This window comes from Nerophis ophidion, linkage group LG13 (genome assembly GCF_033978795.1).
Source record: "Nerophis ophidion isolate RoL-2023_Sa linkage group LG13, RoL_Noph_v1.0, whole genome shotgun sequence".
Taxonomy (NCBI): Eukaryota; Metazoa; Chordata; class Actinopteri; order Syngnathiformes; family Syngnathidae; genus Nerophis; species Nerophis ophidion.
In genome coordinates this window covers 46,405,617-46,416,603 of record NC_084623.1, presented here as the reverse complement: position 1 = coordinate 46,416,603, position 10,987 = coordinate 46,405,617, and positions in this window count along the sequence as shown.

Here is a 10,987-nt window from a genome sequence, read left to right as displayed (position 1 = left end):
ATGGTAGCTTATTAGTTTCACCTGATTCTCACGGCCCTGCACACCTGTCCTCACTAATCACCTGCCTTATATAAGCCTGCATCTTTTGTTGTTCAGTCTGGGATCCAAATTTGTTCATGCACAACGGTACATCTGCTTTGCGCTTTTGCTTACATGCAAATTTCAGTATAATTCTCGCGAGCTCTCACGCCGCGCACTTTTATTCAATCTTAGCTCTCATGCTAAATGTTTTGTTTTCCTCTTTGTGTGCCTATGTGCCAGTTTAGTTTACTATTTGTATATCCTAGCTTTCATGCTAGCGTCTTTTGTTTGCCTTTTCTTAGCTCCAGTATTTTTGTTCTCTAGCACCTTTTGTTAAATAAATCATTAGTTCATACCTTTTGCTGTGTTCAATTTTTGACGCATCCTCGAGGGAATCGAACCCGGCATCACAATGCCGAACAGGCGTAACAGATTAATCAAAGCAACAGAATATAAACTGTAGCTTTTTTCAACTCAAATTTGTCAGGGGATGAGCTTGGCATTATTGCCGTGACCCCAGGATGCAGAGACGAGAGGCGGCGTGCAGGTAAAATAATATTTCAATAATAAAGAATAAGGTTGCACCAATGTGGCAGAAGCAAATCTCCAGAGGTGAGTCAAACAAAAATAAACTAACAAAAAGCCAAACAGGAACCAAGGCAGAGGAAAACTATGCATTAATATAACACAACAAAGGATACTGGGTACTTAATAACGTGTATGAGTAGAGACAACAATGAACTAGCACTGTCTGACCACAGGGAACAGGTAAAGTGGTAGAGGGGAGACAAACATTATTACAAATAAGAGTGCTAGACGTGAACAAAACACAACACAAATCCATCCTGTCATGAGCGGTCATTACAGAATGAATCACTTCAATCGATTAATCGCTACAGTCCCAATATGATAAGTATCACATAGTTGCATAGGACTTCCACGTGCAAAGTCTCCAAGGCAGAAGAAGCCTATTACAACAGATCAGTGTGTGGATGCAAAACAATTTTCTTCAGCTCAACTCAGACAATACTGAAACCATTGTCTGTGGCCCACAGAAGCAAAGAGAAACTATTTTTAGGCAACTGAGACCCTCTCCCTGAAACCTAATCAGGTTAGAAGTCGAGAAGCAATAATGGACTCAGACTTGAACTTTAACAGCCACGGTAAGTCAATAACGTCAGCAGCTTTTTACCACCTGAAAACGTTGCCAGAATCTGAGGAATAATGTCCGAAGCAGAGAAAGACTAATCCTTTGTCTCCAGCAGGTTAGACTCCTGTCATGGCCTTCTCATTCTCTAAACCAGCTATAAAGCAGCTGTAGTGCATTCAGAATCCTGCTGCCCGAGTCCCGACTAGAACCAGAGATTAGGACCACATTAGTCCGGTGCTTAGGTCACTGCACCGTCTTCATGTTGCTCAGAGTAGACTTCAAAGGAGCTTGTGTACAAGTCTTTTCATGGTCTTGTGCCAAAGTAGATCTCTGCCATGCCTCTGAGCACCTCAGGGAGTGGTCTCCTGCTGGTTGCCCAGAGTCAGGACCAAATATGGTGAGGCTGCGTTTCAGTTTTATGCCCCTGAAATCCTGAATAGTCTCCCTGAAGATGCGAGACAGGCCTCAATGTTGGCAATGTTCAAATCCAGACTGAAAATACACTTAATTGTGCATATGAGGACTGAAAATATTGTATTTAAGCTCTAATTTGATTGTTTCTATCCACCCATCCATCTTGGCGTTGTGTGGGGTGCTGGAGCCTATCCCAGCTACATTCGAGCGGAAGGCGGTGTACACCCTGGACAATTCTACACCTCATCGCAGGGCCAACACAGATAGACAGACAACATTCACACTCACATTTACACACTAGGGCCAATTTAGTGTTGACAATCAACCTATCCCCAGGTGCATGTCTTTGGAAGTGGGAGGAAGCCGGAGTACCCGGAGGGAACCCACGCATTCACGGGGAGAACATGCAAACTCCACACAGAACGAACTGAGCTCGGGGATCGAACCCAGGACCTACATGCACTAAACCCTGTTGCACCGTGCTGCCCGAATTGTTTTTAATGATGATTATATTCAATGATTTTATTTAGGGCTGTCAAAGTTAGCGCAATAATAACGCGTTAACTATGAGTTCCTCTAAGGGCGGTAATTATTTTAATGCGCGAATAACGCGCATGGGTCGTGGTTCCTTTACCACACTGCAAAAAGTCAGTGTTCAAAAACAAGAATAAAAAATACAAAAATTAGGGATATTTTATTTGAACTAAGCAAAATTATCTGCCAATAGAACAAGAAATTTTGGCTTGTGAAGACTTTCCAAAACAAGTAAAATTAGCTAACTTCAATCAACCCAAAAATGCCTTAAAATAAGTATATTCCCACTAATAACGAGTGTACTACGGCGTGGCGCAGTGGGAAAGTGGCCGTGCGCAACCCGAGGGTCCCTGTTTCGAATCCCACCTTGTACTAACTTCGTCACGTCCGTTTTGTCCTGAGCAAGACACTTCACCCTTGCTCCTGATGGGTGCTGGTTGGCGCCTTGCATAGCAGCTCCCTCCATCAGTGTGTGAATGTGTGTGTGAATGGGTAAATGTGGAAGTAGTGTCAAAGCGCTTTGAGTATCTTGAAGGTGGAAAAGCGCTATACAAGTACAGCCCATTTATTTTACTACTATATGAGTACGTATTTTCTATTGTTTCATTGAAAATAAAACAGCAAAGTCCATTTGGCTGTCATCTGTTTTAATATCAGACACAATTGTGTCAAAGTCATGATTTTTTTTTTCATGCTTAAAATAAGAAATTATTACTTTGAAAAAGCAGTTTTATTATTGTGAGTGTTGATGACACAGCTTTGCAACAGTTGATATTCTAGTTTCAATCATGTTTTACTCAATATAGGTCAGGGGTAGGAAACTAATGGCTCTAGAGCCAGATGTGGCTCTTTTGATGACTACATCTGGCTCTCAGATAAATCCGAGCTGACACTGCTTAAATCGATAAGTAATTAATAATTACGCTGGTAATCACAGTGTTAAAAATAACGTTCAAATTATAAAACATTCTCATGCATTTTAATCCAACCACCCGTTTTCTATCCCACCTGTCCAAGCTGTCGCATTAATGGTAAGAAGTATTAGATTTATTATTGGTTCAATTTAGAATAACAATGTTATTAAAAAGAATAAGAGACTTATTGTACTCTAAAAATGTTGGTCTTGTCAAGACATGGACTATGGTGTGTTTTTTCCCGTGGTGCAAAGCGATTGGAACGGACATGGCGTGCAGGTAATGACATCTTCAATCTTAACTCAAAAATATTACAAAAACAAAGGGTATAAACAAAAGGCGCTCTCAGGGAAGGTTAAAAACTTGGCTATGAAAACTAAAACTCGCACAATGGGAGAACTATGAACATAAAATAAAACGTACAAACTATGGCATGAAAAACTTACTTGGACCGAGAAAGAGCATGGATCATCGGCATGGATAACATAGGTGTGTAGGAGGTGATAGAGGGTGAGTAGAAGGTGATGTCGTCAGGCTGACTGCCTGGCAACTGCAGGCTTAAATGGTGACGTGGTGATTGAAAACATGTACATGAGTTCAAGTGAATCAGGTGCGTGAGTCGTGAAAACAGGTGAACTGATTGGTAGTCATGGAAATAAAAACAAATCAGGGTGCGCAAAAACAGGAACTAATGGAGTTAAAAACAAAACAGAACATAATTAAACAGAACATGATCACAAAGACATGACAGGTCTTACTTAAAAATGCACACATTTAGTTGTATTCAGTGTTTAAAAAATATTATATGGCTCTCACGGAAATACATTTTGGAATATTTGGCTTTCATGGCTCTCTCAACCAAAAAGGTTCCCAACCCCTGATATAGGTCATCAAATCTCAGCAACAAGCTGTAATATCTTACTGAGATCATTTAGGACCAAAACACTTAAAAACAAGTAAAACATTTTAACATAAAATCTGCTTAGTGAGAATAATTATCTTATCAGACAGAAAATAAGCAAATATCACCCTTATTTGAGATATTTAATCTTACTTAGATTTTAGTTTTTGCAGTGCACCCTCTGTCCAAATCTGGTCTAACGACCATAACAGAATGAAAAATCGTCTTACATTACGATCACGCTTTGTCAAAGATGTTATATAATGTAATCTGTGATATTTCTACCTAAATAAATGTTTTCTGGCGGATTGAAATAAAGTGTATATTATTCTACAACCTGTTCTGATTGATAATTTGTCAGTACTGTCAGAATAATTGTTTCTAAGTTATCACAAAACTTTGTGTTACATTGAGTTCAGCTCGCCCTGCGAGAGGACAACAGCTGTCTTTGATCCTACCAAGCAAAAGGCTTCTAAAACTCTACTGTGTACATGGGAAGCGACATGAAGGCGTCGGGTTCTTTGATGTATTGTAATCCCTCCAGGCACCTTTTCTTTGAACTGTTTTCCGACCTTTTCTTTGTAACCAAAGGCGATGGCTGTTTACGACCCCTGTCCATTTACAAACAGCTGTTGCAATGTAATCAGGGAAAGTCCAAATAAAAGAGGAGGCGTACAATCTTTCCTCAGCGTGGAGTGACACCGTACAAGAGTACAGTGTCTACACCTTTCTCCTCATTGAGCCAAATTTGATTATGTCTCTGTTTAATTCCTTGCTTCTTGTCTTGTTTAATAAATGTCATCAGTGTTTGAACCTGACAATTAAATAGTGTTTACCTGGCTGAATATTACATTGTATTAACAATAGAGAGTTTACCATGAATTGATTAAGGTGGACCCCGAATTAAACAAGTTGAAAAACTTATTAGGGTGTTACCATTTAGTGGTCAATTGTACGGAATATGTACTGTACTGTGCAATCTACTAATAAAAGTTTCAATCAATCAATCAATCAATCAATCAATCAATCAATCAATCAATCAAAGAAGGTTAAAACATTGGCGTGCAGAGATATGAATACCTTTAACTTGTACAACATGTAGTTTACAGAATATATAAAAAAAATGTATTCAGGTAAAATATTCAAAGATTACAAGCATAATTGTACCAGTCCACATTTTGTGTTATTAATGTGTATAACTGGTATCTAAACATGGAAGTGTAGCTCCTCCTATAAACGCAAGTGCTCCTACAGCAGGAATACAAATGATGTATTTCTACAAGACACCAACGCAAAGTAGGCAATTTTTTAAATTCTCATTCAAAGCGTGCTTACCGGTATGTCCTTTTTTGTTGTTGATCTGTTTAGAAAAGCATAATGCTTCAATAAACATTTCATTAAAGCAAATTAATTGTCCAGTCATGGTAATAAAAATGTGAAATTGATCCGTCTCGGTGTACACTTATTAAAGGGGCTGTTTGCAACTTCCATCATAGTAACATTTTTCAAAGCCAAAAATGTAACAAGAACACCACCGGCTGGCTTTTGTTACCACTTGTGGTTTAACAGAACACAATTGTTTGACATCTCTATATTTTTCATCATTACAAAGTTTATGTAATAAATCATTTTACCGGCCCGAATAAAATTATTGGTGGTTTCGGCAATCACTCACCCGGTCTTGGCAACACGTACGAGCAGGGACCGTGTGCACACATACAAAAGCAGTCCAAGAGAAGCAATGAACAATTTGCAGTCATGTTGTTGTTATGATAGAACATAAATCCAACGGCAGCTAGCGCTAGCTATCCAAAAAATGCTATTATTAGCTAACAACACCTAATTCTAATGCATGTGTTACATTCGTACAAAACTACGTCATAACGTACGGAAAGCCGTTGCAAACAACCCCTTTAATGACAAAAAAAAGATATCTATCTGCGATTAATCGCAAATGATTTTGATTCAACCATTAACAAAGTGCTAATCATGATATTTTATTAGAGCGTATCTGTCATGTTTTGTGGTCACGTTCTGTTTGGTTTTGGAGTCATTGTGCACTCTTGTTTGTTTTGTCACCATGACAACTGTTTCACCTGTTATGTGTTCACGACTCACGCACCTGATTTGTTTGGACTCACGCACCTGTCAATCACTGCACCACTATTTAAGCCTGTAGTTGCCAGGCAGCCTGCCTGTCGAAATGAGTTTCAAAAAGTTAGCGGACATCCAATGTTCAATTTCATTAAGACACGCCTCCAGCTGACTACAATCCGGCGTGTTGAGCCCTGGGGAACTCCACACGTTACCTTGACATAGTCTGAGCTCACATTGTTATGGGAGACGCACTGCATCCTGTCAGTAAAATAAAAGTTTAACCAAGACATGGCTACGTTTAACAGACCAATACGTGTTTTGATACTGTCATGTTTTGCGGTCACGTTCTGTTTGGTTCTGGACTCATTGTGCACTCTTGTTTGTTTTGTCACTATGTCAACTCATTAGTTTCATCTGCTATGTGTTCACGACTCACGCACCTGTCTATCACTGCACCACTATTTAAGCCTGTAGTTGCCAGGCAATCCGCCTGGCAACATCACCCTCTACGTACCCTTGATACCCGATTGATTGCTCACTTCTTGCCATAGGTCCATGCTTTTCACGTCACAGTAAGTGTAGTTTTGTTTCATGTCCTTAGTCTGTTAATGTGTTAGTTTTGTTCCTGCGTTAATTTTTTTCCCCGCCTTTTGTTTTCTGGCATGACTTGGACTACGGTGTGATTTGTTGTCCCGTGGTGCAAAGCGACTGGATCAGACATGACATGAAGGAAATTACATCTTTTAATTATACTATAAACAGGAACAAACAAAAGGCGCGCACAAGGCGGGGAACAAAATTAATGCAGGAACAAAAATAACACATTAACAGACTAAGGACATGAAACAAAACGTGAAAAGCATGAAACTAAGGCAAGAAGTGAGCAATCAATCGGGTATCAAGGGTGTGTAGAGGGTGATGTTGCCAGGCTGACTGGCTGGCAACTACAGGCTTAAATAGCGGTGCAGTGATTGACAGGTGCGTGAGTCTTGAACACATAACAGGTGAAACTAATGACTTGTCATGGTGACAAAACAAACAAGAGTGCACAATGAGTCCAAAACCAAACTGAACGTGACCACAAAACATGACAGTATCAAAACACTTATTGGTCTGTAAAACGTAGCCTTGTCTTGGTTTAACTCTTATCTTACTGACAGGATGTAGTGCGTCTCCCACAACAATGTAAGCTCGGACTATGTCTAGGTAAGGTGTGGAGTTCCCCAGTGCTCAACACGTCGGATTGTAGTCAGCTGGAGGCGTGTCTTAATGAAATTAAACAATGGATGTCCACTAACTTTTTGAAACTCAACACCAAGAAAACGGAAATGCTGATTATCGGTCCTGCTAGACACTGGCACCTATTTATTTATACCACCTTAACCTTTGACAACCAAACAATTACACAAGGCGACTCGGTAAAGAATCTGGGTATAACTTCGACCCAATTCTCTCGTTTGAGTCACACATCAAGAGTGTCACTAAAACGGCTTTCTTTCATCTCCGTAATATCGCTAAAATCCGTTCCATTTTGTCCACTACCGTAGCTGAGATCATTATTCATGTGTTTGTTACGCCTCGTCTCGATTACTGTAACGTATTGTTTTTGGGTCCCCCCATGTCTAGCATTAAAAGATTACAGTCGGTACAAAATGCGGCTGCTAGACTTTTGACGAGAACAAGAAAGTTTGATCATGTTACGCCTATACTGGCTAACCTGCCCTGGCTTCCTGTGCACTTAAGATGTGGCTTTAAGGTTTTACTACTTACGTATAAAATACTACACGGTCTAGCTCCATCCTATCTTGCTGATTGTATTGAAAGAAATCTGCGTTCAAAGAACTCCGGCTTATTAGTGATTCCCAGAGCCCCACATCTGCGTTCCTCTTCAAGGTTTCTCATTGTCATCCCATTGGGTTGAGTTTTTCCTTACCCTGATGTGGGATCTGAACCGAGAATGTCGTTGTGGCTTGTGCAGCCTTTTGAGACACTTGTGATTTAGGGCTATATAAGTAAACATTGATTGATAATAATCCAGGTTAAATATTTTGGTAACACTTTATTATAGAGAACATATTCATCATTAATTAGTTGCCTAGTAAGGTAACAAATACTTGATTTAGAGTTATTTGGACACTCGGGGAACATAATTCTGAGGTTATTGAGGGAAGACTCTTCGTTAAAGGCTTATTAGTTGTATAATAAGGCCATGCAGAATAAGGCATTAATAAGTACTTAATAATGACAAATTAAAAGCCGATATGTTACTAATTTGCATGTTAATAAGCAACTAATTAATAGTAAATATTAGAGAAGTCCGAAAATATCGGACTGCCGATATTATCAGCCAATAAATGCTTTAACATGTAATATCAGAAATGATCTGTAAAGGTTTCAAAAAGTAAAATTTATGCGATGAGTTGGTGACTTGTCCGCCCTATTGTAGCTGAGATAGGCACCAGCGCCCCCCGCGACCCCAAAGGGAATAAGCGGTAGAAAATGGATGGATGGACTAAAACGCCGCTGTACGGAGTGGTACACGGATGTAGGAAGAACTACAGAGCGCCGCTGAAATCCGAGTCTGAATCCGAGCTACTATGCTATACCTTTCTGTGCTATCCGCCATGTTTGTCTCTGATGGCTTCACGCAGTGACGTCACAGGACAATAGACGGGTGGATATAACGACGGTTAAAATCCGGCACTTTGAAGCCGTTTTTCGGGATATTGCGTGATGGGTAAAATTTTGAGAAAAACTTCGATAAATAAAAAAAACCCCTGGGAAATGATTTTTATTGGTTTTAAAGGGGAACATTATCACAATTTCAAAAGGGTTAAAAACAATAAAAATCAGTTCCTAGTGGCTTGTTGTATTTTTTGAAGTTTTTTTCAAAATGTTGCCGGTCCCCAAATATCCCTAAAAAAAGCTTTAAAATGCTTGATTTTCGGTATTTGCGATGCGACTGTCCATTTCGGTGTGACGTCATACAGTGCTGCCAATGTAAACAAACAACGGCGAACACCACAGCGAGATATAGCGACATTAGCTCGGATTCAGACTCAGATTTCAGCGACTCAAGCGATTTAACAGATTACGCATGTATTGAAACGGATGGTTGGAGTATGAAAGTATTGAAGAAGAAACTGAAGCTATTGAGCGAATAGCTATTGACGCTATTCATGGCCATAGCATGGCCGGATAGCTGCGTTAGCATCGCCGGTAAAATGTGCGGACCAAACGATCAAGACTTTCGCATCTCGTGACACTGGAGCAACTTAAATCCTTCGATTGGTAAGTGTTATTTTCGCATTAAATGTGGGTGGAAGGAAACGTAATATAGTTGCAAATGCATCTGCAGGTTATCCATACATCTCTGTTCCATGTCTGCTTTAGCACCGCCGGTAAATAGCATGTTAGCATCGATTAGCTGGCAGTCAACATCAACAAAACTCACCTTTGTGAATTCGTTGACTTTATAGTTGCAAATGCATCTGCAGGTTATCCATACATCTCTGTTCCATGTCTGCTTTAGCACCGCCGGTAAATAGCATGTTAGCATCGATTAGCTGGCAGTCACGCCGCAACCAAATATGTCTGATTAGCACATAAGTCAACATCAACAAAACTCACCTTTGTGATTTCGTTGAATTTATCGTTGCAAATGCATCTGCAGGTTATCCATACATCTCTGTGCCATGTCTGTCATCGCCGGTAAAATGTGGAGACACTTTGGCACATTCAACGGGGGTCTGGCGGCGGATTTCTTGCCACTTTCGCATCTTCGGGCCAGTGGTGCAACTTGAATCCCTCCCTGTTAGTGTTGTTACACCGACGAGGCATGATGTCTCCAAGGTTCCAAAAAATAGTCGAAAAAACGGAAAATAACAGAGCTGAGACCCGGTGTTTGTAATGTGTTGAAAATGAAAATGGCGGCTGTATTACCTCGGAGACGTCACATTCTGACGTCATCGCAAAAAGAGCGATAAACAGAAAGGCGTTTAATTCGCCAAAATTCACCCATTTAGAGTTCGGAAATCGGTTAAAAAAATATAAGGTCCTTTTTCTGCACCATCAAGGTATATATTGACGTTTACATACGTCTGGTGATAATGTTCCCCTTTAATGAATTATCGACACCAGTGGAAAAACTAAAAAAATTAACCCTCCACTCCAATGCATACATCAATAATGAGGTCATTTTTTTTCATACCTTCTTGTTTAAGCCTTTTTTCTTTCACAAAATAAAAGTATGCGTGCTGATATCGTATCGTATTGATATCAGATGGGCCAATTCTCAAGGCTCTAATATCGATGTGGGAGTGAACAAGTTGAAAATGTCGCAGGTTGTAACAAAAACGCGTCATAAAACACAGCAGTTCAGGGAAATGTCTGTCCCTGTAAATAAAAGCCAGCCCTGTTGCGTTATCTTATCGGGGTGGCTGAGTGCAGGTGGGACGCGCCGCTTTGTGTCCCACACAGCAAGTGCTCGGCCTCTCTGGGTCATGTCAGCGGAGTGTAATCTGGGCAGGAAGCACGCGCGCCCGTTCAGGCATCCATGAAGTGGAACATGCGGCTTAAACACCACCAACCGAGTCTCTCCACAGCTCCTTCCAAGCAAAACACCTCTTTTTCTGAGCCTCACAGCACCCACCCGTCACTGTAAACCCCAATGCTAAAAATAATTCATAATAATAAGAAATAAGTAAGCAGAACTAAAAAAAAAAAAATGAGGCGATCAGTTGCCACATATTTTTTTAAATTCATAAACTCAAATATTTCAGTATATCAGATCATAAATATTTGGAGTTTATGTTGAATGTACTTTTAAATTACAGGTGAATGAAACTTACTAATTAAGGGACAAATTTGTTCCTCCTTATGTCTGCTGCCTGAAGAAGAAGTGAACGCAAATACTCCAAAATAAAAGCACTTCCTCCTCTGTGTGTGTGTGTGCCT